The following is a 22,455-nucleotide window of genomic DNA, read 5'->3' on the forward strand; positions in this document are numbered from 1 at the left end:
GCACATATCCCACCCTAACAGGACACTTTCCCTGGGGGAATGTTTTTCCCTCTGTGTGCCACATCCCAGGCCCTCTCCTTCAGCTGCTCCCCTCACACTGAAAAACCTTTGTTAGTGGAGAGGTTCCTTGTTATTCCTCCAGACTCCTCACTCCGGTTAGTGACCCTAAAAAGCAGCACTGAGTAACTAGCACGTACCTTCCCCTCCTCTCCCTCACACCAGGGAGAAACAAGGGCTCTTTTCCTTCAGTTGCCTTCCCCACCTTCCTATCAAGTATCAAAGCAGCCCCTCGCCATAAGGAATTTAATATGGGAAGTGTTTTCATACTCTTATTATGGACGAGACAAGAGCAAGACTGATAGTTTGGATTTATTTATGTTATTTCAGCTTAAATCAAGGCTGTGGCTTCACAAGACGGCCAATCTGGCTTTGTCATGCCCATGACTCGACGGAGACCACCATGTCGCAGCAGTACCAAGTGCTGCCTGGCTACGACCCCCCGGCTGACCCAGCTGCTGGGCAAACGGTGGCCCCAGCAGCACATCATCCCTGCAAGCATCGGGGGCTGCAACGCCCGTGGGAGCAGGATGGGCTCCAGCTCCCCTTTCCACCACGCCACTCTGTACTGTCACTCACTCCATACATGTGTTTCACCCTGCTTACTAAGACCTCCTAATTTAAATATTTAAGCCCCTTTGCAACAAAATTAGATGCTTTTGTGCCTGTGCTTTTGCATGCAGACTTGAATAAAGAGGTTTTGGCTACCTGTCCCACAGTAGGTTGTAATACATGGGGCAATTTATCCTCTTCCACAGAGCTATCAGGCAAACAGGTCAATGTATGGTTATGCTGAAAGGGAATGGACTGTATCACACTGGATTCAGAAATGACAGTGGGCAAATATAATCAGAGGTCATTGGAGAAAGCGACTGGAAATGCTCAGATTTGTACAGAATCATACAACAGTTTGGGCTGGAAGGGACCTTTAAAGGTCATCTAGTCCAACCCCCAACATACATACAACCTCTGCTCAGTGAGGTATGCAGCAGCTTTGAAGTGTCTCATATAGAGTAAGCTAAGTAAACACCTTTAAATAAAGCTCAGTAACCCTCCAAATCCAGGCAGGGTAGTTATGGCTCTCTTCTAGCCTGTCCTTCACGTATCTTCAAAGAGGTCTGTGAAACTGGTCATAACTTTGCCATCGATTCCTTTGCAACACTTTATGACAACTTCCCAGTAACTGGGAAGCAGTACAGCAACGTCAACCATAACATCCTCCGCTGTCCAACAGCAAAGTGCACAGCTTGGATTCCATTTGTATTCATATGCTTGCATTTTCCAGATCAAATGTGTGGTCTAAGCGAAAGCCTCAGCCAGAGCCTCCACTGCCTTCATCCAAACTCCGCCATGAGCTCTCACACGTCCCAGTGAAACAGCCAGGGCTCCACTTGGGCCCTTGGGCCCCGAAATCCCTTTGATTTAGAGCTCTCTGCCCGACAAGGAGCTCTGTCATGCTCCGTTCAAAGATGAACAGTGCTCAGAAATTTTATTCTTGGTGGAAGCTGAATTTAAAACGTTTTTCTGCTGTCCTCAGTGGGGTTTCACATTTTGCACATGTGACAAAGCAGACATTGTCTGTAAGTAGCTAAAACCCTGATTGCACAAAACTACCCTAAATCTAGAGCATCCACAGACCAAATCTGACCTCTAGAAGCAAGACGCTCAAATCTGCTGCTAAAATAAAGGCAGAATTTGGTCCTGGAAGCTTAAGGTTGCCCCGCAGTTTGCAGCACAGCCTGACTAAAAATCTGTCAAGTTGCTAGTCCACACCTCAAATAGCCCTGTCAAGTTGTACCATCGGCAAGAAGCATGCGAGGCAGAGTTTTATTGTCAGGGAATGTAAACAGACAGCAGACAGTGCTGCTCATCTATCTCAGGTTGGTGCATATAATTTTAATTAAAGCATTTATGTAAATACAGATGCAAATTAGGTTCAGTATAGCATCTGGCAAATTACTATCAGAGCCCTGAGGCTACTGGCAAATTATCAGCATGAGCTTTCACGATGTGAAGGTACCAAATCCAGTCTTGGTCCAGGAGCTGAATATTTTATTTGGCTTAAACTGGCACTAAACCACCATATCGGTACATACATGAGAAGTTAAATAGTCTTCCATTTGAAAAAAAGCTCTTAGGAGGTAAACCAACATCATTAAAATCTGTCCTTCAGAGAGCCTATGTCTAGCAAGAAAAAACCAAAACCCTTCTGCATTTCTGTAACACCTATCAAAGGAACTCAAAGTGCCTCTGAAATGTTAATTAACCCATACTCTCCCCAAGGGAGATCTATCTTAAAGATGGTTATATGGAGTCTGCATTCATCTCCCATTTGTCAAAAGCTCCCAGGAGGGAAAGCCACAGAGATTGGATCTGGACCTAGGAGCCTTGAGCCCTTGCTCCTCCACATTCTCGTCACAAGACCTCCCTCCCCAGAGTTCACAAGAACCTGCTCACACCAAAGAGGTGCGAACCTCTTTAGCCTAGATATCGCTGCCTCAAAGTAGTGTTAACATCAAAACCTTGTTAAAACTGTGAAGGTGATTATATGACAAGAAAAATAAGGGAAAACAAATCACAAGGGGAGGAAAAAAAACACCCAACTTTTGAAAACTGAAGGAATCTTTATATCATGCTGAAAGGATCTTTGGAAAATGAAAAGCTACGACCAAGATAATGTTCACAGCAATATCAGCATCAACTTCTGCTGCTTATTCCTTCCCTCAAGGTGCACTTCCATCTTCAGGGTCTTGCAAGTGGAGATCAATTCCCCTTCTTTCAGAACCCTCCATTAAGATCAATGCTGGGAAAGAAGCAACAGCTCCTAAGGCTTAAGAGCACAACTTAATTTGATCAACAGCAATAACGCTTAAGCACGTGCTTAACATTTTCCCTGCAATACCCTTGCAAATTTCCTAGGGTATGAATTTCCCACCGGCACTGAATGATGTGAAATCACATTCCCCATTTATTGAGAATGGATGCAGAAGTTGACTGGAAACAGTTGTTACTACTGGTGACAAAGAACAAGAGAAGGAAACACAGAGTCACACAGGTACATTCACAGTGTGACAAAATGTGTCACATACGTGACATCTAACTATGACAACGTTGTTTGGAAGACATGTGTAACCAGCATTTTCTAAGCATATGGTCATACACTGGCCCCTTCCTGTGCTCACAATTAAAAACAAAAGAGAGGGACAGGAGCTGAAGGAATCAAGCCACAGACTGGCCTGTTTGCATTCCTTCGCCCAGGTATCAGCTATAATGACTGCACGTTCATCTAAATGCTTTGCTTATTGACTTATTTGCCTTCAGCATTTTGCCTCTAAAAAACCCCCACCCAATCAACAGGTAAAAAAAAAAAAGTGTTGTTCCTGAACATTGGGACGCTGGTGTGATTTCCTACAGTAATGGTGAGCTCCTGGCTGCAGGGAGAGCATGGTAGAGGAGGAACAGGGAATGGAGATGTTATTAAGGACATTACACACAGGTCCCATCACCTGTGACCCACTGGAAGAGGCTAAACAGAAGCGCTTCATGCCCTGGGAAGCCAGGCATCCCTGCTCTCCATGGTTATGAAGAGAACTGGCACATAGATACATACAGATACAAGAAACTTGCTGGAGAGCAGTAACATTTCAGGCTCAGCCCCTCCATAGCATGTTTCTGTCCTGAGTGGACCCTGCTCTACCAAAATAATTTTCAGGGTCCCCTTTGTAGGAAGAAAAAATGCCAAGAGGGGTGAGGGTGGGGTGGGGGGCACAGGTAAAAGACTGCTATGAAAGATGAGACACTTCCCGTTTTTATTTTGGAAGAAAACCAAGCTGAAATCAAAGCCTTGCCACATATTTGTTGCAAGTCAGAACCCATGTTCCTCATGGAGGCCAAGTTGGCCATCTTGATGGTTTCTTGTTGACAATCACATCTCAATAGACTTTTATCTGATTTGAGACTTAATTGGGCAACTCCAATAGACCGAACAATTGCACTAGTTTTGCCAAAGGCAATAAGTAACTTTAAACATACAAGCAAACAGATAAATAAGAGACTTGCAAGTCTGCTGTGGCCTTTGCCGTCTGTGGCTCTCACCTGGCACATCCTTGGGGGCCCGTTTGGAAATTGGTGTGTCCTGTACTGTACTGAGAAGCCGAGCTATTCAGGCAGCAAAGCACAACCCAGGGACACGAGTGCACTAGAGGAAAAGGAGAGGCAAGAGGGTCTGGTCCCAGCCAAGCTACAGGAGAGGAGGTTTTCATTCTCCACCTCACCCTGTGCAAACCATTTTCATTCCTCAGCACTTCTACACGTAATTCTTATTAACGAAACTTTTCTGTGTTGCAAATGCTGGGATGGAAAATATGCAAGCAGATACCAGATGCTTGTATTTTAAGAGGGATGAGATTAAACAAGCACCGATAAACCGCTCTCTTCTCTGCCTCTCCAACGAGGCTGGGGGTACACCTTGGGGTGTTTTTCTCAAGCAAAGAAATGTGCAACTCTAAAAGGCTAGGGAGGAAGAGAGGAGTAGCATTTCACCAAAGGACCTGCAGCAGAAGTGTAGCTACATCAGCTCTTGAGGGGAGCCAAGGATTAAAGCTTGGTGTGGAAAGACAGAGTAGGTGGTAAAAACCCAATGGAGTTACCCATCTTTTGACACCCAGGGGATGAAAATGTGCTAGGAAGAGGGAAGGGGGCTGCTCTGCCCAAGAGGTAAAGTTGTGCCTTGTTTCCTCTGTCTGTGTATTTTCCCACTTCTTATTTTTGGATCTTGCAACACTATCCAGCATTAGACGGCACATAGCTAGGATAACAGCCGCCGTGCCCCGCTCCGGAGTGTGGCAGGAACACCAGAACCACCCCGCAATGGACGATGACAGAGGACCCGTGACATTAAAATATGCCTTCCAACTCTGTTTTACTGAGGAGGATCTGAAAACACCCCTTTGAAAATGTACAGGAACGAAGACCCCCGAAGCACTCCAGCAGCAGATGAACACCCACATAACCTTGCCAAAACACTGCACGGCAGACAGGGCTATGGCAGCAAAGCCCCATCTCTAGGCAGGACTCCAGGAGCCCAGGACGAGTCCTCCGCAGGCTGGAGAAGGGGCAGCTTCCCCAGCACATGCATGCCACGCCTCGGGGCTGTGTCGCGACAGTCACACCTCTCCATGCTTTTTGGCCAGTACAGCTTTGCCGGCAGAAGCCTGTAGTGCAGGCATGGCTTAACCCCAAGCTGTTTTCAGAAAAAGGTGAAATGCGAGCTGCCTTCCCCAGCACACATTACACCCGCGTCGTAATGCCGAATTCAGCCTCTGGGCCTCTCCACACAGAGCTGCTCCGTCTGCTGGAGGTGGGGACCATCGGACACTGTCAAGTAAGAGTCAAGGTGCTGATGCCATGAAAGAAATGGTTTTCTAAAAAGCGTAACAGGACAGTTTCCATTGATATGCAAAGTCCCGCTAAGCACTGGCTGGGGCTCCAGCATGTCACATTAGTGCGGAAGGACCCAACTACACAAGCATGCTGGTCACAGGGTGAATTTGCGCTCCTTAAGCCAAGGCAAGCACAATGCACCAACAGCATCAGCGGCAAAAATGAGAAACTAGCACAGCTCAAAGGATGATTAAACTCTTCTGAAAAGGCCAAGTTTAGCAGTTCTTGCCGGACAGCTTCACCCCAGGACAGACTCAACCAGGAGACATTTTATTTGGCTGGCTGACCTGTTCCTCCATTTCTACCTATAGCTATAAGGCCAGTTTTGCCCATTCCTCCTTTTAATTTTAGGCTTAGATAACACTTTCCTGAGTCAGAATTTACCATGAACTAGAGGCTGCCAGCTGGAACACCCACCAATCTAAACACACATGAGAATTTACGCTGACAATACCAAACCTGGGTACCCCCCCACCCCTGAGGACACAAGGCGAACACAGATATAGATAATGAACAGATGTTTTCTATGAAAAATGGAGACCCACAACTCCCAATGAACTGCTGGCACCCCACTGATCACTTAGATGCCAAGACATCACTTTAAAGGCTAGACTTTAGAAACCACGATTCATAACTGTGAGCAATCATTTGTATCTTGACATGACTACACTGGCAGAAAAGAAAAAAATTAATGAGTTGCAGCATCCTCCAAAGCATGGTCCAGTCCTTAGTCCGCAAGTGTTGAAATCAGGAATCTGGCCAAGAGTGCGAACAGACATGCTTTTGAGAAATGTAACCCACAGCTGAGCAGCATGCAGAAAACACATCTGGAATTTCTCTGCTGCCAGCAGCTCTTTTAGTTCCTGTTATGACACTAAGAACTGAAAGCTGGTGTTTCTACAGAGAACCCCTCCCTCTTCCAATTATTTCATAGGATACACCAAGTTTCTACTTACTGAAGGTGTTAATTATCGCTGTATTTTCTCACATTATTAATACATGGCAGAGGTAAGACACAGCCCCCAGCACTTTGAATTACACTGGTCTTCCCTCTGCTCAGGAACAGAGATTTAGCAACATCCCTCACCTGTGATTCAATCCCATACTCAGAGAGGAGGAACAAGGTCTGTTTTGGGCAGACTCCCCCTAACTACAAAGGAACAAGCAAGGAAAGGGCTCCCAAAACTCAGGTGCAGCTTCACGCCCTTGCTGGGATGAGGGGGCAGACCTTCCATGAGAAAGAGAGCAGCTCTACAGATGGAGAGGTAACGGCACCACTGGTAACTAAACAAATGACGATGATCTGCTCTGCAGCCTCCACTGCAGCTGGCTCTGGAAGAGCTACACCAGCCAAGGGACAGGGACTTGATTCCTCCATCCACCCCTTCTCTAGCTTTTGGAGGAACTGCTTCAATCAAGACTGACAAGAGTCGCTCAAGATCTGGATGCTGTTCTTGCAGCAGCAGAGTCCCAGAAGTCTTCCCCAGAGACACGCTAGTTTTGAGGGCAAAAGCAGATGGCGCTCAGCACGCTGCCGGGATATTCCCGGAGATGACAACGAAGTCCCACCAGGGCCTGCCGCAATCATACAGGGTACAATACAGCCATGTTCTAGCACTACGTTGTGGCAACCACCTGGCTACCTGAGCAGGCTCTTCACCTTGTCCTAGCAGTATGAAATTAAGCTGTTAAGATAAACCCTTAAATGCTGCTTTGGTGAAGAACAGGACTTTGAAATTCTACCCTGCATCCACCGTAACTTTGCTCCATCAACTACAAGGAATGGCTCCAGGAGAGAAACCAAGCATCCCTTGTAATTTGATACGACGCGGGATAAAATATTCACACTCTTGTGAGAAATAATAATGAGAAAGTTGTACCAGGGAATGCTTCTGATACGGATCTATTTTGCTGCCTGGCTCCAGTCCGGCACTACCCGCGAGCCCTGAAGCTCAAACAGCATCAAAGACTGGCCATTCTTGATACACCCTGCATCTTCCAAGCACACAGAAGCCTTTCAGCTCTAAAGGCTAGCTGCATATGGAAAAGACGTTAAACTCTGTACAGACCGGTCCTGACTCCTGGAGTCATACCTGTTATCTTTAAAGCATATTTCTCTACTTCACCAAAAAAACCCAAAACTCCCACATGTATTTACACTAGTGTTAGCTGTGCAGATGGCTGTGGGAAAGAAAAATAGATTTTAATCTGCTTGGAGCACCACCAGCCGAGCTACAGTAGCGATTTAGTGGACAGACTCTATTGCTGGTAAATATAAGTGACAGGAAGAACAGTTTTATCTCCAGAATATGGATGGAGGGGAGATAATAGCTTTCCTGCTGCTTCTTGGTACTGAAGGGAGCAAAAATAACTGGCACCTTCCCAGGGAAAGCACTACTCAGTGCTCCTCTCTGCGATCATGAGGGAGCTCAGTTTGGGATGGGATGGGAACAACCTGTAGCAGTGGCTTCAGATGAGGCTTGGTGTGTGTCACCCTCTTTCATACTAACTAAACTTTAATCAAAGTTTATCAAAAAGTAGCCTTACAGTTCTGGGCAAAATCATTTCCATCTTCTGCTGGTTTCCCATTGCTTGGCTCCAGGCAAACTGTTCAACTTTTGTGCCTCAGTTTCCCCAGCTGTTAAACAAGAGTAGTAAAACCTCCCCTGGAGGTAGCATTTATGCCTTGGTGCTCGTACAGTGTGATGCAAAGGAAAGCACTACAGGAACTACAGGTCAACAGCGAAGCAGCCAAGATGCTGCTAAGAAGGCAGAGCACCAGACACTAGACTAGGTAAGTCTGTTTACAAATCTGAGGTGTTACAGGGGGTTGCCTGGAGTAACGGTTCACCAGGGGACCAACTTAACCACCAATGCTTCAGCAAACCACCAGCCTGCTCGGCTCCTACAGCCAGACATGCAGCGTGAGCTCGGAAAGCTAAAAAAAAAAAAAAAAAGAGAAGTTGCCAGCTCCTTCATATTCATGAGCTCTTTAATAATGCTCAACAAAACTTGGAGGCATGTTCTCTGCTGCTGCTCCTGCCCTTTTGCACAGCGAACAAGTCATAAATATTTCAGGGGAAGAGTCCAGAAAATCTGCAAGATTGGTCCTAGCCTTTTACAGCATTAATGAGCAGGCCATTAATAGTTAATGAAGCAGCTGCTGGTGATCTCAGAGGTAGAGGCAAGACCAGAAGAGCAGTGTTTGCCCATTCACTACAATGTGATAATGCGAGGGAAAGCTTGATCATTTTATCAAATCCTCCCCATCACGGCAACACCCAGGAGCTGATCACAGGCCCTCTCCAGCAGAACCGCACCCAGCTCCCCCTGCCCCACTGCTGTCACCCAGCTGGGATGGAGACTGCTGCAAACGGCCTGAAACCACCATCCCGATGCTCTGGGCACGTCCGTGGGGGTGGAAAGACATCTGTGCTGCATCTTACTTCAAGATGAGCGCAATGTCCCAAATACATGGGCAGGACCATGCAATGCATGTGTGCACGCTGTAGCTGCACGTATGTAAAAATGCCGATAAAAAGAGTGGGGGCTTGGGCCTTTTAAGGGTCTCTGCTGCTTGTTCAAAGCTGTACCCTGAAAGCTAAGTACACAATATCATCAGGCAGCCAACTTCAAAGAACCAGCCCCTGTGATTTCATTGAGGACTCTGGAGAAAAGGTATTTTTGCTGTGCTTACTCTTTCATACCTCTGCACTGACATCACCTCGCCCGTTACGTTTGCAGCGGGGAAAGCACATCGCCTTTCGGTAACCCCACTTGCCAGGAGTGTTACCGAGGATGGGCACCCAGCGGCTGCAGCCTGCCAGCCTGGGCAGGGGCAAAATGAAGGGGGGTAGCAAGAAGAACTGGGTAAAAGTTCAGACATCGCCAAACTCCACTTCCTTCTTCTTATTCCTGCTGGTATTGCTGACGTTTAAGGGATCTGTGAGGTCGGTTTCTGCCTGCCTCCGTGTTTGTGTGTCTGTGGGTCTACCAGCCCCAGTACTAAATTTTTTTTTTTACTTGCTGGCTAACATCTGTCACATTTGACAGAAGGGAAAATCTTGGAAGACAGTAACTTCCTACCACTCCCTGAAAACAGACAGGGTGTGGAAAAGAGATCCCCATCACAACTGCCAGAAGTGGAGAGGGGTTACTGACACCTCTCCTGGGGCACACATGAATTCAATCTCACGAGCCAAACATGCTGGAAAGCAGTGTGCGTTGGTCTCACTGGCCCGAGAAATAATCGGTCTCCCGGATTTCCGCTCACATCACATCTGGCTTGTCACACATGAAGCTTTTTCTGCTCAACAACCGACAGGTGTCTGCAGAAAAAGCAAGGATTGGTAGCAGAGACTCCCTGAAGACCCTCAGGTGGACAGGGAGAGCACAGACCCTTCTTCTTCAACAGCAAGCTCATGAACCGAGTGGGGTTTGGATGCAACCTGAATCTCTACCTTTTATGTACGTGTCCTTAGCACACAGTGCAAAAGTTTACACTTCACCTGTTCAGGCCGTGATGCTAAAAGCTGGCAGTCAAGAGCCTGGCATTCACTGGGAAGAAGAAAAGGAAAAGAAAAGCTTAATTTCAAAGTTACGGTGTTAATTCCACCCTCCAATCCAGAGATGTTAAGCAGTGTCGGAGTCAAAGGCAACTGCAACATTGTGCCCTTTGTTAAATCATTAACTACCATTTGACTAATCTATCTGCAGATACTCTCTGAAGAAACAAAAAACTTCTATATCAACACCCCGCTCTCACCTGAAGAGTGGGCTCCCAACAAGCACCTTCCGGGATGTTCGTCTTCTAGTTTTAACAAAACTGGTCCTTGGCTTTCCTTGCCTTCAAACAAGACTCTGCCTGCCTGCTTTCAATGCAGATCAAAGGTGACCTTAATAGATCCTCACTGTATTAATACCTATAAAATAAGTTTATGATGTTAAATTTCAAGTAATTATTTTATTCTATAATTTGATTAAAAACCATCATTTGCCAAACATGCCTTGGAAAAACAATATCACTATTTGAACTTAATAATTAAGTACGTAATTAGCAATTAATGTATAGTGCTTCCTTTTAAAACCCACAGCATGTAACACTCCTTCATGCTTTAAGTGGGGAGCATCTTAAAGTCGTTATAAACCTTGATTTAAAGGCTTTAATACCCTGAACTATTTAAATCACATTAAGGATGAAACTTCACGTATGAAGAACCCTGCCAAACCCAGATGTGCATTGGCCTGTGCCTCACCCTCATACCGTTTATTTCACATAATTTAAGAATGGATATTTTAAAACCGCAGACAAGTAAAAAAGAAGTTTCATGACCAAAAAAACCTACCCAACTTCAAATGTTTCTTAATCAGCTTCCTACATAGCTTCCAGTTTAAATTAAAAAAAAAAAAAAAAAAAAAAGAAAAAAATGTAGTAAGATTCCTGGTATTTTTCCTTCTCTAGCTACACTGTAGAAGTTTCAGTACTAAGTATGTGTCAAACTTGCTGTTCCCAACTTTCTGAGTACTTTTTACTGACTTTAAAACACAACAAAGGGACAAGGGCCACTCATGCACTAGCCAAAAATTAATTAAGCTGCAGCCCCAACCAAGCCAAGTGGCCACAGCAAAATGTGAAGAGTGTTTCAAGATGAGTATCTACATGTAAAAGACCAATAATAAACGGTGACAAATCACAGACCTTCTCTGCTGTAGTGCAGACCAGCAATCACGAATCTGAGCACAAGAAGGGTCTCCTGGCTGATCTGTGCCACAGGCTTGGTGTGGGAACTCTTCTGGAGGATGCTACGGCAGTGCCTAGATGCACAAACCAAACCCAACATGACAGTGGCACACGGTAGCAGCCTCCACCCTGAGATACAGCAAAAAGGTCACGACAAGAGCGAGAAGGAACAAATAAAATCCCCATCTACAGCGGCATGAACAAAACACAGGCAGATTCAAAAATAAAATAAAAAACAGAAGCAGGTTAGATGAAAACGCAAGCCAGTCTGAGCGGTCCTGCAAGAGCTGCACCTGCTGTGGGGTACTGCTTCTGCCAGGGAGAGGGAAACAGGAAAGGATGCAATGGGTCCAGGGCAGCTAACTGAAAAATGTGATCAAATTCCAACACTGGCTGAAAGAAATCGATACAGAGAGGAGGCTCAGGTACGAATGCAGCTTTCCTGTGCAAGTACACTGTTTCCAAAAGGCAGCAAACTACACCTCATGCCGTCACACACAAAACATCAAAAAGAAAAGTTAAAAGCACGGCAGAGACACTGGTAATCCCCATCCCCTCTTGCTGCCCGTGACCTTCTGTGACTAACACAGCCTGCAAAGAGCCACAAGCTCGTTGCCCTACAGTACTGCATACTGTTTACATCACCACCAATACTGGGATGCAGCAGTGCTGATGTTAAATATCCAATACCCTCCTCGCAAAGCACCTCGCTCACATTTCAGGGGGTGCTTCAGATTTAATAGTGCATTTCAAAGCAGGTCCCTCAATCCACCAAGCACCACAAAAGCTCTTTTGCCTGTGGATGGAAAGGAGCTTTCCCTGCCCTGCGAGCACCCTAGCGCAGCAGGCTCCCTGCTGGGATGCAGACAGAGCTCTCCAAAGTGATGGCAGGGTGGAAACAGGCAGGTGAGGGAAGAGGGCAAGGAAGACGGTACTACAAAGAAATCAAAAATGCAAAACACGCACTTTACAATGTACTTCCTCCCCAACTGGGCAGAGGGTGCAGACAGAGGTTTGTCCCTTTTTTTCTTAATTAAAAAAAAAACAACCAAACACCACACCATATTTAAGTCCCTTAGAAATGCTGTGGGAAAGGTGTAGAGGGCTCAGCAGGGAATCGGGGCCAGCTGGCGAGGGGTGTGCTGCTGCCTGGTCACCCCCTGCTCCCCAGAGCTGCAGACCCTGAGGCTGAAAGCACCCACTCTTGAGTGCTTTGCGGAGAGAACAAGACCATCCGCTGCTTGCCAAGAAACAAGAGCAGAGCAAACAAAAAGGAGTTCAGATTTCAGGAGATTAACTTTAAATCCACCAACTCGGCACTCTGATCTGCTGCTGCAGAAGTGATGGGGCCGGAGCTAAGATCATCCCTATGCATGAGCTCTTTTTGGCATAAATAATACCTTGTGACACTCCTCTCCTGGCTCAGACATGCACTGAGTGTTTGCACACTTCTCCTGGACCGTCACACAGACAGTGAACATGGAAAAATACGGTAAACCATGAAAATAAGGTACTTATAGGCAAGATTAAGATCGAGGATAACAGGACAAGCAAGCATCACTTAAGGCACTTCAAGTATATTTAGGCTTGAAAGCAAAATACTTTAGAGCTAACATTTTTTCCCCTGTATCTGATTAACTGTGAATTTTGAAACTTGTGTTTGCCCTGAGCAGTATTTCCCAAATCACCTCATCCCTTCAACATAACCACAAGACAGGCAGACGAGATGCCAGCAGATACGCAGAGGGGCATTCTGTAAAAACTGTTTAGGCAACAGTAAAATTGTGAGGATGCTCTAACTCTAAAGAAACAGAAGATGCCAAGCAAAGAGCAGTTAAGAAAACAGTTCTCTCCGAAGACATTGTTCTTCCTCATCCCTCCTATTGCTTTAAACCACGTGTGGAGCCTACTCTTTCCTTGTGCTGGATGATCCCAGATAGACAGAGGGAAGTAAAGGTTTCCTAAGGCAGCAGTGTCCTCCGAATTTATTCAGCACCAGTTGCACCTGGAAACTTCCCACTTGCAGCAGCTGGGCAAAATCTTGCAGGTCCTCAGCAGCCACCGACCCCTGCACGCAGCCATCCAGCACGATTGTGCTGGGGGCTCTGCTGTGTTTGCTAACGCTCCCACACAGCATCCCCAGGCACTTTCCCTGGTTCAAAAACCCCACACAAGGCTTTTTCAGCATCTTATCACTGCCAGCTTCTCAAATAAAATGAAAACTAACCCTCAAAAATGTAACACAGTGGAGCTGGTGCCTTCCTGGCAAGATGCTTGTACCTGAGCACAGGCTGGGTAGACCTGTGCCTTCCGTTAAAGCCCAGGTAAAAGGGTTTCCAGCTCTCAAAACAACCTGGCTGCCCAGTCCTGAGAGATGAGGAACAGATCTCAAAATTCTGCAGCTGCCAGGTCACGATGACTCCTGGTACCATGCATTACATGACAGTAATGAAAAGCAGCATCACATTTGTGACAGGCTGCAAGCGATGTCATGGGGATGCCGGACGGTGACAATGAAATAAATGAGTGATAAAGGATCTGTAACCACCTTTTGCTGAGCAAAAGGAGGGTGTTAGTGCAGTGGTCCCACAGGTGGGAGCAGCGATAGCCCTGCGAACAACCACCAGGTTGGTGGAAAACACCAAGCGCTCTCCCCAGGAGGGAGCTGAGCAGTCAAGCAACTTCCTCGCCTTTCAGTCACTTGGAAATAAAGAGGTCCAATCAAACACCACTCTTCTCAGAAGACCAGGAAGGGGAACCTTTGGAAAAATGCAGAAAAACCTCAGCTCTGGGGGGACCGTGATCCTCTGGCATAACCCAATCTTCCCCAATTTTCACAGAAACTGTACCTAAGCTCAGCAGATGACAAGCACCAAAGCCTGTAACAGCAGCGTGCTCCTAGCATATCATTTAAATAAATCAGTTTCTGGAGAGACAAAAGACAAGGAAAAACTCCCTGCGGTGCCTGACAGTTCGTGCTGAAGAGGATGCTGACAAAAAACCAAAAAACCACAACAAAACATATTTGCTTTAGAGGTGGGAGGCAGGAAGACGGGTGGGGAAGGCATCTCCTCAAAAACACTTCAGGCCAGAACCATCAGGACTTTCCTTTATTTCGTGTGAGAGTGAATCAGCAGCACTCCGCCAGCCCGGCAGCAAAGCTCGGAGATGCCGGCGCTGTCTGCTTCGTACTGGCTTCTCCCTGCAGGAGAGGACACAAAACCTCCCCACATCGCTTCCCAGGGCCTCTGTCCCAGCACTCTTTGAAATCCAACAGAACTTACTACCTCCAACTGTTTACTCTGGAATTTTCTTCCAGCAAATAAGATTTTTAAAAAGAACAAGTATTTTCCCACTCCTGCTATCTGAGTGAAGTGTAACGTAAAGTAACTGAAACTAATAAGCATGAAATTAGGTTGAGAGATATTAAAAAAAACATCCAAAGCTTGCAGGGTGAGAAAAAGAAACACATACATCGGAGGCAAGGGAAGGGGCACAGAGTTCTTGAAAAACACTGCCATTTTATTAAATCCTTCTGAGGGTGCCTTTAGCAGCAGCCCAGAACCTGCTTTTTTTGGGTGCTATTTAAAAAAAACGCACAAACCACAAGATTCTGCTTCAAAAGAAAGGAGATGCATTCTTCCCTATACAGCTTTGCTCACAGGACTTCTTCCTCCACTCATCAGACCGGACAACAGGTTAAATAACCCTGAACTCGAAGCTTCCTTAGTTATGGTTCTTGACTCAAAACAAACGAGAAAATCCCTTTCCATTTGTTTGTGCTTTTTTTTTTTTTTTTTTAAGCTCCAGCGAGTGAAATATGCAGTTTTAACACTTACTAGAAAATTGTGGGAACAACAGACAATGACAAAAGAGAAGCCAAAATCAACAGGTAATTTGAGGTTGCAGATTTAAAAAAAGTATTTAGCATTTAAGAGGGGAAATAAGGTCAGGACGGGAAGAATGGGGAAAAACGAGAGGCAAGGAAAACTAAGACTTCAGGGCCATGGTGGGGTATGGAAACTACTGTGAGAAATTCCCACCCCACCTCTCTCACAGCTCACATGAAGTTAATTATCCCCTCCGTTGGTGCCAACTGGGACCACACTGTAAATCACACCATCAATATGCTGCAAGTTAAAAAATAATACTTTTACATATATATCTATATATCTATATATCTCTATATATCTCACTTAAGAAAGGAGGGAGTGCCACAGAGAGTTGCTTCTGACCAAAACTGTTTCCATGCAAACCCACAGATAAGGGGAAAGCGAGTGGAGTAACACAAGGGAAGTAACTTTGTTTTCAGCTTTGCCACATTTTTCCAGGAGAGGCTGAATTTCAGGAAGTGGAGGAGTCTCCCAAGCGAACTGAACTATGCTGTGGTCAGGTAACACTTGTCTGGAGAAAACCCCGGGAGGTGCACACAGCCACTTGTGTCTCAGCCAGGGTGCGTCTGCTCCTGTCCCCCAGAGCTTCCAACACGCGCTCCTGCAGGGAGGACCGGGCTTAACTGGGGCTTAACTCAAGCAGTAAAAAGGGTTTCCCAGAGAGGGGTGTTGATGTGCAGGCATCAAGAGCTGAACAAGCACATGACACAGACATCTCTGCATGGGAACATCTCGTGTCAGGTGTGTACCGCTAACACTTACCATGCGGTTCAATCAGCCAGGGCAGGACATGTCACTGAGGTAGCTGCACTAGCAAAACCTGCCAGCAGAAAGGCTGTTACACCAGCAAAGGGGCATTTCTTGCTGATGCCACTTCCCAAACTCATCGCGCGGGGTTGGGAGGATAAAGTCACAACCAGAAAATTCACCCAAGGAGCAATTTCTTGGCATGGTCGTAGGATGCTGACCCCACCAAAGCGCTCATGCACTCCTAGGTGTTGGGTACCCTGTGTAATGAGATATTATGTAGTCTGAAATACATACATGCTTACTTTTTCCCTGTAAGAAGTAGTGATTTACTGTAGTGATAGGACAAGAGGCAAAAGTTTTAAAGAGGGTAGTTAAGATTGGACATTAAGGAAGAAATTTTTTACAGTGAGGGTGGTGACCCACTGGAACAAGTTGCCCAGCAAAGCTGTGGATGCTCCACTATTAGCAGTGTTCAAGGTCAGGCTGGATGGGGATTTGAGCCATTTCCTGCCCATCACAGGGGATGTTGGATGAGATGATCTTTCAACCCAAACCCTCCTATAGTTCTATGATCTTATGGATGCTGGGGTTGCCCTCGGAGCCAGAGCCCCAGGAGGTGGGCAGCCAGAAGGTCTCCCCTGGCTGTGAGATGAGGGGCAGCACGAGATGGAGATGACCTATATCACTTTGGAGCTTGTGAATGGTGTAGATGGCAACTGAGCCCAGGGGTGAGCCTGGACCACAACCCTGCTTAATCTGCAGTCTATGGGGCAGCCCGGCTGGGCATCTGCAAATTCCTCCCAAAACGTCTGCAAAAGTTAATTTGAGAGGCAAGAAAGTGGTGAACGAGCTTTGCTTCGCTAGATAAGGTCTCGGCTGGCAAGTCTGCTCGAGGGCCACAAGCTGGAGAAGATATAAACTGTAGATGTATCTGGGGAGGCTCGTTGCCAGAGTGACACTGCATTCCTTGCACGCGCCCTGCTTTCACCACCCGGCATGTACCCTGCACACCAGGCCAATTCAGAAAAGGTTGTCAAAACTCGCTGAAATCCCCCCCGCTCCACTCCCGATGTGCGATTTCTAACCACACAGGCGTTACAGATCACCTTCTTCCCCATTCGCTTCCCAACCCTTCCTCCCTTCCCCGTCAGCCCTCCAGATGGCAAGTGCTCCCCTCTGCCAAGCGCCGACATGAGCCTTCCCACTGCCAGCCCCGCTCAGGGCATCGCCTGCTGCAGGCAGCTCGGGCACATGCCATCTCATCCACGAATTCAAGGGGATACTGCACCATAACCCATGTCCTCGGCTACCAGAATACCCCCACACCAAGGGGACTTTAAGTCCCCTCTCAGTTACTGATGCCAAAACCTCCTCTGCTTGCCTGCGCCGTCCTCCCTCTGCTCGCTAACAAAAAACAGCCATTTGAGGCTTGTTCAGTGCTAAATACACAAAATCATTTCACACATCTCCCTCAGTTTGACTGGATCTCCCGGTTTTACCAGCCGACTCACAATACTGGTCATCTTACATGAACTCAGCTTATGGAAAATTCAGGTTTCACTTCAGAAACTGGTTTTGGGCCCCATGGTTCTGTGAAAGGCTTGCCAAGCGCATTGTCTTATATCCAGTCCCACAGAGTTTCTTGAAACAACTGCAAGTTCATCTTTCTTAAAACAAAACAATCAAACAACCCACCCTCCTGATTTGCAAAAGCATGGCAGGGGTTTTTGGGTTTTTTTTTTGGGGGGAGGGGTGTGTTGGTGATGTCTGAACTGCCTCCGGATGGCAAGGCTGGAATTGAGCTCTCTTCCCTTCATCTTCCAAGGGCCAATTCATTTCATTCCCATTTTGCTACACCGTTGCAAACCAAACTCTCAACTACTACCCTGTATGAAAAGTATTTGTAAGGTTCTGGAAATCAACAGCTCTTCTGGCTTCTTCAGAAAAAGCCCAAACTTATTGCTACCCCGGGACTGATCCATACCATGGCATCCAGTAAACTTCAGACCCATCTGTTCTTGAAGGGTTGATAAAATAAACTAACACCACAAATATTAGTTCCAGCTGACGTGACACATGTAAACACACCTTGACAGAAGACCAGCAATTACTTTAATGGCTTTAAATTGATGCCTTTATAGATTATTTCAATGCCTCCTTTTGTTTATTACTTACTTTCGATATGAATAGATACCGACATCCAGCTGTGCATGTTACAACCTCAGTTTGCAAGTAACTTTTAGGGAAAGAACACACTTGCTGAATTATCCTCACACATGAAAGCCAAAACTACAATTACACTCTCTCCACACAAAAAGCAAATGCAGCTTTAACTGCAGCCTGACAGCCATGCTAAAATCCCAAGGAAGTCAGTTGTGCCACTGTCCATTTCTAAACAAATTGTAACCAAAATACTATTTTGGTTTATTTTCAGTGGATGTTTTCATTCCTTAAGTGGACGCACAGGAAAACAATCTATACGTGAGTCAAAACATCCCAACCAGAAGACACTCCGAATAATATTGCTGAGGATCATCCGAGTTAGAGCAAAGCTAAAAGGAGTAAAACCCAAAGATGTCACACATGCAAATACAGTGATGTCATGCCTGGCATTAAAATCTTCACCTTGTACGAGGATGAGCAAAACCTGCTGTGTTCTCGTTCCAGCCTGCAGCAGTTTGAAACTGGTTTGAAAATGTAAAAAGCAGCAAGTAACTTTGCTATATTTAATGCTAGCTTTCTTTTTTTGACTTTTAATAAAAACACAATAAAATTCGCCTCCCTAACAAAAAGAACCAAAACATGATGCTGCCAACTTGGGCTGCCTCATACAATGGATTATTGATTTTACAGACACTGTCTAGAAATTGTTGTCTGCAACCAGGGTAAAAAGGGGAAAAAAAGTGGTACTTGGAGAGAAAGCAGTTGGAAGGAGCGTGCTCCTTTCAAACACTGACAGCAGAGATGTCCAGTGGGATGAAACTGGAGAACTTCTGGGGGGGAGCAGGCAGAAAAATGTCATTTTATGAAGGTGAGTAATCACATAGGGTCCAGGCTGATAACTGAGCTGTACACATCTCTAAGCGCTTTCCAGCACTGAGTTCATCACAGGTATAAGAAGAGAGGACGAACACAGGACAGCTCTTGGTCATTCATTTCTGCAGAAGGCTGGAAGGGGATAAACACGCACACAGCTGCTGAAGTAAAGTAAGGACTGGCCAACAACTTTTAAAATGCATGGGCTAAGAAGGATATAAATGCATGGGCATTTATATTCTCCCCAGCTGCTGGCCAGTACCTTGCTTTCCCTGACCTGGAGATCAATTTGCAATTCTGTGTTTCAAAGAGCTGTTGAGTTCATACAACAGACTGAAGCCACATCTACATTAGAAAGGCTTTACCGGGACAGGAATATATTACACTGGCAAAGCACTCCGGTCACAGATACCTCTTGAACAACAAAATTACTCTTCTACCGGTCTAATAAAACCACAGCTACACACAGCAGTGTTACTTCACGTGGCATTTCCCAGTAAGGCCACATGCAAAAGGTTTCTGCTAGAGCCACGAGACCCCTGCTAGTCACACCTGTGCCTGCACAAATATCCCAGCCCTGGCTAGAAGGGACGAGCTCCGTGCAAAGTTTTTTTTTAAAGACAACTTATTGACCAACTACATGTGGATTATTTTAGGTGAGCTGGATGACAAATCAGAGAGCAGCAATTATTTACCCTCATTTGCTGTAAAAGAATTACGTTGAGACATTTGACATTTTAGTTCTCAGCCTCAATTTGGAAAGTTTATTTTTGGGATGACTAACATTGCTCCACTAAAGGATGTGCTACGATCCCTTCCTGAACTGGGACCTTGACACCCGTGGGACAAAAAAATCCAACAGGAAAGACCAGTTTTGCCTAGCAGACAGCCTTTGGCTGTGACCCCATCGAGGGAGCCCCTGTGCTGCCAGAGTTGCAGCCTCACCAGGCACCGCAGGCTCCAGCACCCTCACCTGCTGCTCCCCACGGCCCACCCAGCACCCAGCTGGGAGGAGGTGCTGACACCCAGCAATCCTGACCACCCAGTCACCTTCCCACCCAGCAAGATCCCTCCTCTTCCCTCCAATTCCTTCTCCTTTGGATGCTTTCCCCCCTTTCTGCTCTCCACCTTCCAGCCTAAAACTTTTTGCTGAGTTGCCCTGCAGGGCAGGGTCCTTGCAAGCTCCCAGGATTTAATGGGAGCACCTGCTCTGAGAGGATGGAGAGCCTCCATCAGAGAGGTGCCTGGGCAGCCCAAAGCGGGAGGGCATCGGGACCATGTCCCCCAACAAGCTGTCTCCCACAGGAGGGAATCCCAGGCAAAAGGGAACAAAAAGGCTCGGGAAAGAGCTGGGCAAAGGGATACCCCAAAGTCAGGCAGGTACATTCCAACTCCACTTCCAAGTTTTACTCCTAGCAAAGAGGGGAGAAAATTCTGTCATTTGCTGTCTCCCTCATCCCAGAGGGAGAGAGAGAAGGGGGGGGGGGAGGAGATGGTTGTGTGGTGGCTTTGGAAATCAGCTAAAACAAAAGGGAAAGTCACCTCTCCTAAAAAAAAAAGGAAAAAGCAAAAAAAAAAAAAAGTGGATGCAACATGCCAAAGGCCGAGCTTCCCCAAATCTCCCCATCCCGGGGAAAACACAAATGCCAGAGGCAGGCAGAGACTTTCGCCGAAGCTGCGGGAGGGATGGAGCGGGCGCCCGGCTCTGCCCCGCCGCGCTCCGGGCTCGGTGCCGGCCGCTCCGCTCCGCCCCGCCCCGCCGCGCTCCGCGGCCACCGGCAGCGACCCCCGCGCCACGGCCCCGCCGTCACGGGGAGGCTCACAGCGGCGGGGGGGGGAAGGGGGGGGCAGGGAAAAAACCAATTAATCAAAAATTAAACCAGCAGAAAGCGCTGCCAAGTGCGGCCGCGGGCGCGGAGACACGCGTGGCGGCGGCGCCCGGACCCCCCCGCGCCTGCAGCCCCCCCGGGGCGGCTGCCCCCCGCCCTGCCAGCCAGCGGCTCCTTTTTAGAGACCGCACTGACAAAATCGCCCTGCTCGCCTCTACGTAACGCCCTGTCGAAAGCGGACGCCATATTTTGTGTTGCTGATGTCGACATAGACAAACGTAGACATGTTTTTTCCTACACCCCCCCCCCCCTTCTCCTGCCTTCCCCCCTTCACCCAAACTTGCGATCGGGAGGCGGCGCGGGGAGCGGGGAGGAGGGCGCGGGGGAAGGAGGCTGCATGGCGAAAAAATTAAAAATATAGCTAAAAATAATTAAAAAGCCCACCCCAAACACTTCCCCCCCCCTCCCCGGCTCCCACCCCGCGGCGGTCTCCCCCGCCCCCCCTCCCGGGTCCCGGGAACCGGACAGTTTTTGCGGGAGGAAAAGTTGGGTGCGAAGCGGCCGGGGCGGGAGCGGCGGCGAGTGCCCGTGTGCAGGGAGGGGGCGGCCGGGGAGGGAGGCGCCGCGCCGCCGGGGTCCGGGGGGGGGGGTTGGGGTTGGGGGGGGGGGGGAGCCCGCCTGGGAAGTTTCCTACCTGCGCCCAAGGCGGCGGCACCGACTGTCCCGGGCGGAGCGGCACCGGGGCTCCGCCGCGGCAGCCCGCGGCCGCGGGACCCCGCGCCCCCCGCCCCCGCCCCCGCCGCGCCGCGCCGGCCCGCGGGGAGACACGCGCGCCCCGCCACGCGCGCACGCACGCACACGCGCGCCGCCCCGGCCCCGCCGCGGGAAAAAAAAAAAAAAAGGAGGGGGGGGTAGAGGAAAAAAAAAGGAGAAAAAAAAAAGAAGGGAAAAAAAAAAGAGCCCTCGATCGGTGGGGATCTACGCCAAAACCCACATGATCTCTGACGTCAGCGTGCGTATTTGCATACGATACCACCGCCGGCGCGGCCGCCGGGGTCCCTCGGCGCGGCGGAAAGTTGCGAGCGGGGCCGTGCCCCCCCGCCGCCTCGCGCCCGGCCCCCCGCGCCTCCCGCCGCTCAGCCCCGCGGCTCTGCCGCGCATCCCGCCCCCCCCCCCCCGCCCCCCGCCCCGCGCGCCGCGCGCGTGGGCTCCGCCGCGCGCTCCGCAGCCCGTGCGGCGGCACCGCCGGTCCGTGCCCGGCCCGGCCGGTGGCATCTCTGGTGTCCCCCCCGTCCCGCTCCACGGGTGGAACGTCACGGCCCCCCGCCCCCCCCGGCACCCCCATCCCCCGGGCGGATCCGGGGGTTCGCGGCGGGCCTCCCACGCCCACCCCTGGCGGTGCGAGCCGTGGAGGCGCCAGGGGTGTGCGGACCTTGGCATTGGGGCGAGGGGTAAGGACCCTCGGTCCGGGATCCCGCGTGGGGATGGCAGAGGCTGCACCTCCGTTCTAGGACGTGGGGACGGGACCCCCACCTTGGCATGGCGGGGGGGTACCCCCTTGCTATAGGGACGGCGGGGGCCGGAGCCCCGCTATAGGGACGGCGAGGTTAGACCCCCGCCGCGGGTGCCGGACCCCCGCTGTGGGGCGGGCGGTGGGATGCTGGGGGGCTGGCCGAAGCTGTGCCGCCAGGCTGCCCCCTCCGAGACG

At 48.7% G+C, this 22,455-nt stretch overlaps 1 protein-coding gene across 6 annotated transcripts in view; it reads right to left on the reverse strand.

Moving 5' to 3' along the window:
- ZHX2 (zinc fingers and homeoboxes 2) overlaps positions 1–21,873 on the reverse strand; it is a 76,969-nt gene extending 55,096 nt beyond the window's left edge. For 3 of the 6 annotated variants that reach the window (XM_080378217.1, XM_080378212.1, XM_080378214.1), the window contains exon 1: positions 21,442–21,872. The gene's annotated coding sequence lies outside the window, so the exon portion shown is untranslated. Of the gene's footprint in view, positions 1–4,152; positions 4,256–15,894; positions 16,140–21,441 lie in introns of all 6 variants that reach the window. The other 3 variants (XM_080378215.1, XM_080378213.1, XR_013926564.1) reach the window with 3 other exon arrangements.
- Between the last annotated feature and the right edge of the window lie 582 nt (positions 21,874–22,455).

This window comes from Falco punctatus (assembly GCF_963210335.1).
Source record: "Falco punctatus genome assembly, chromosome: 3".
NCBI lineage: Eukaryota > Metazoa > Chordata > Aves > Falconiformes > Falconidae > Falco > Falco punctatus.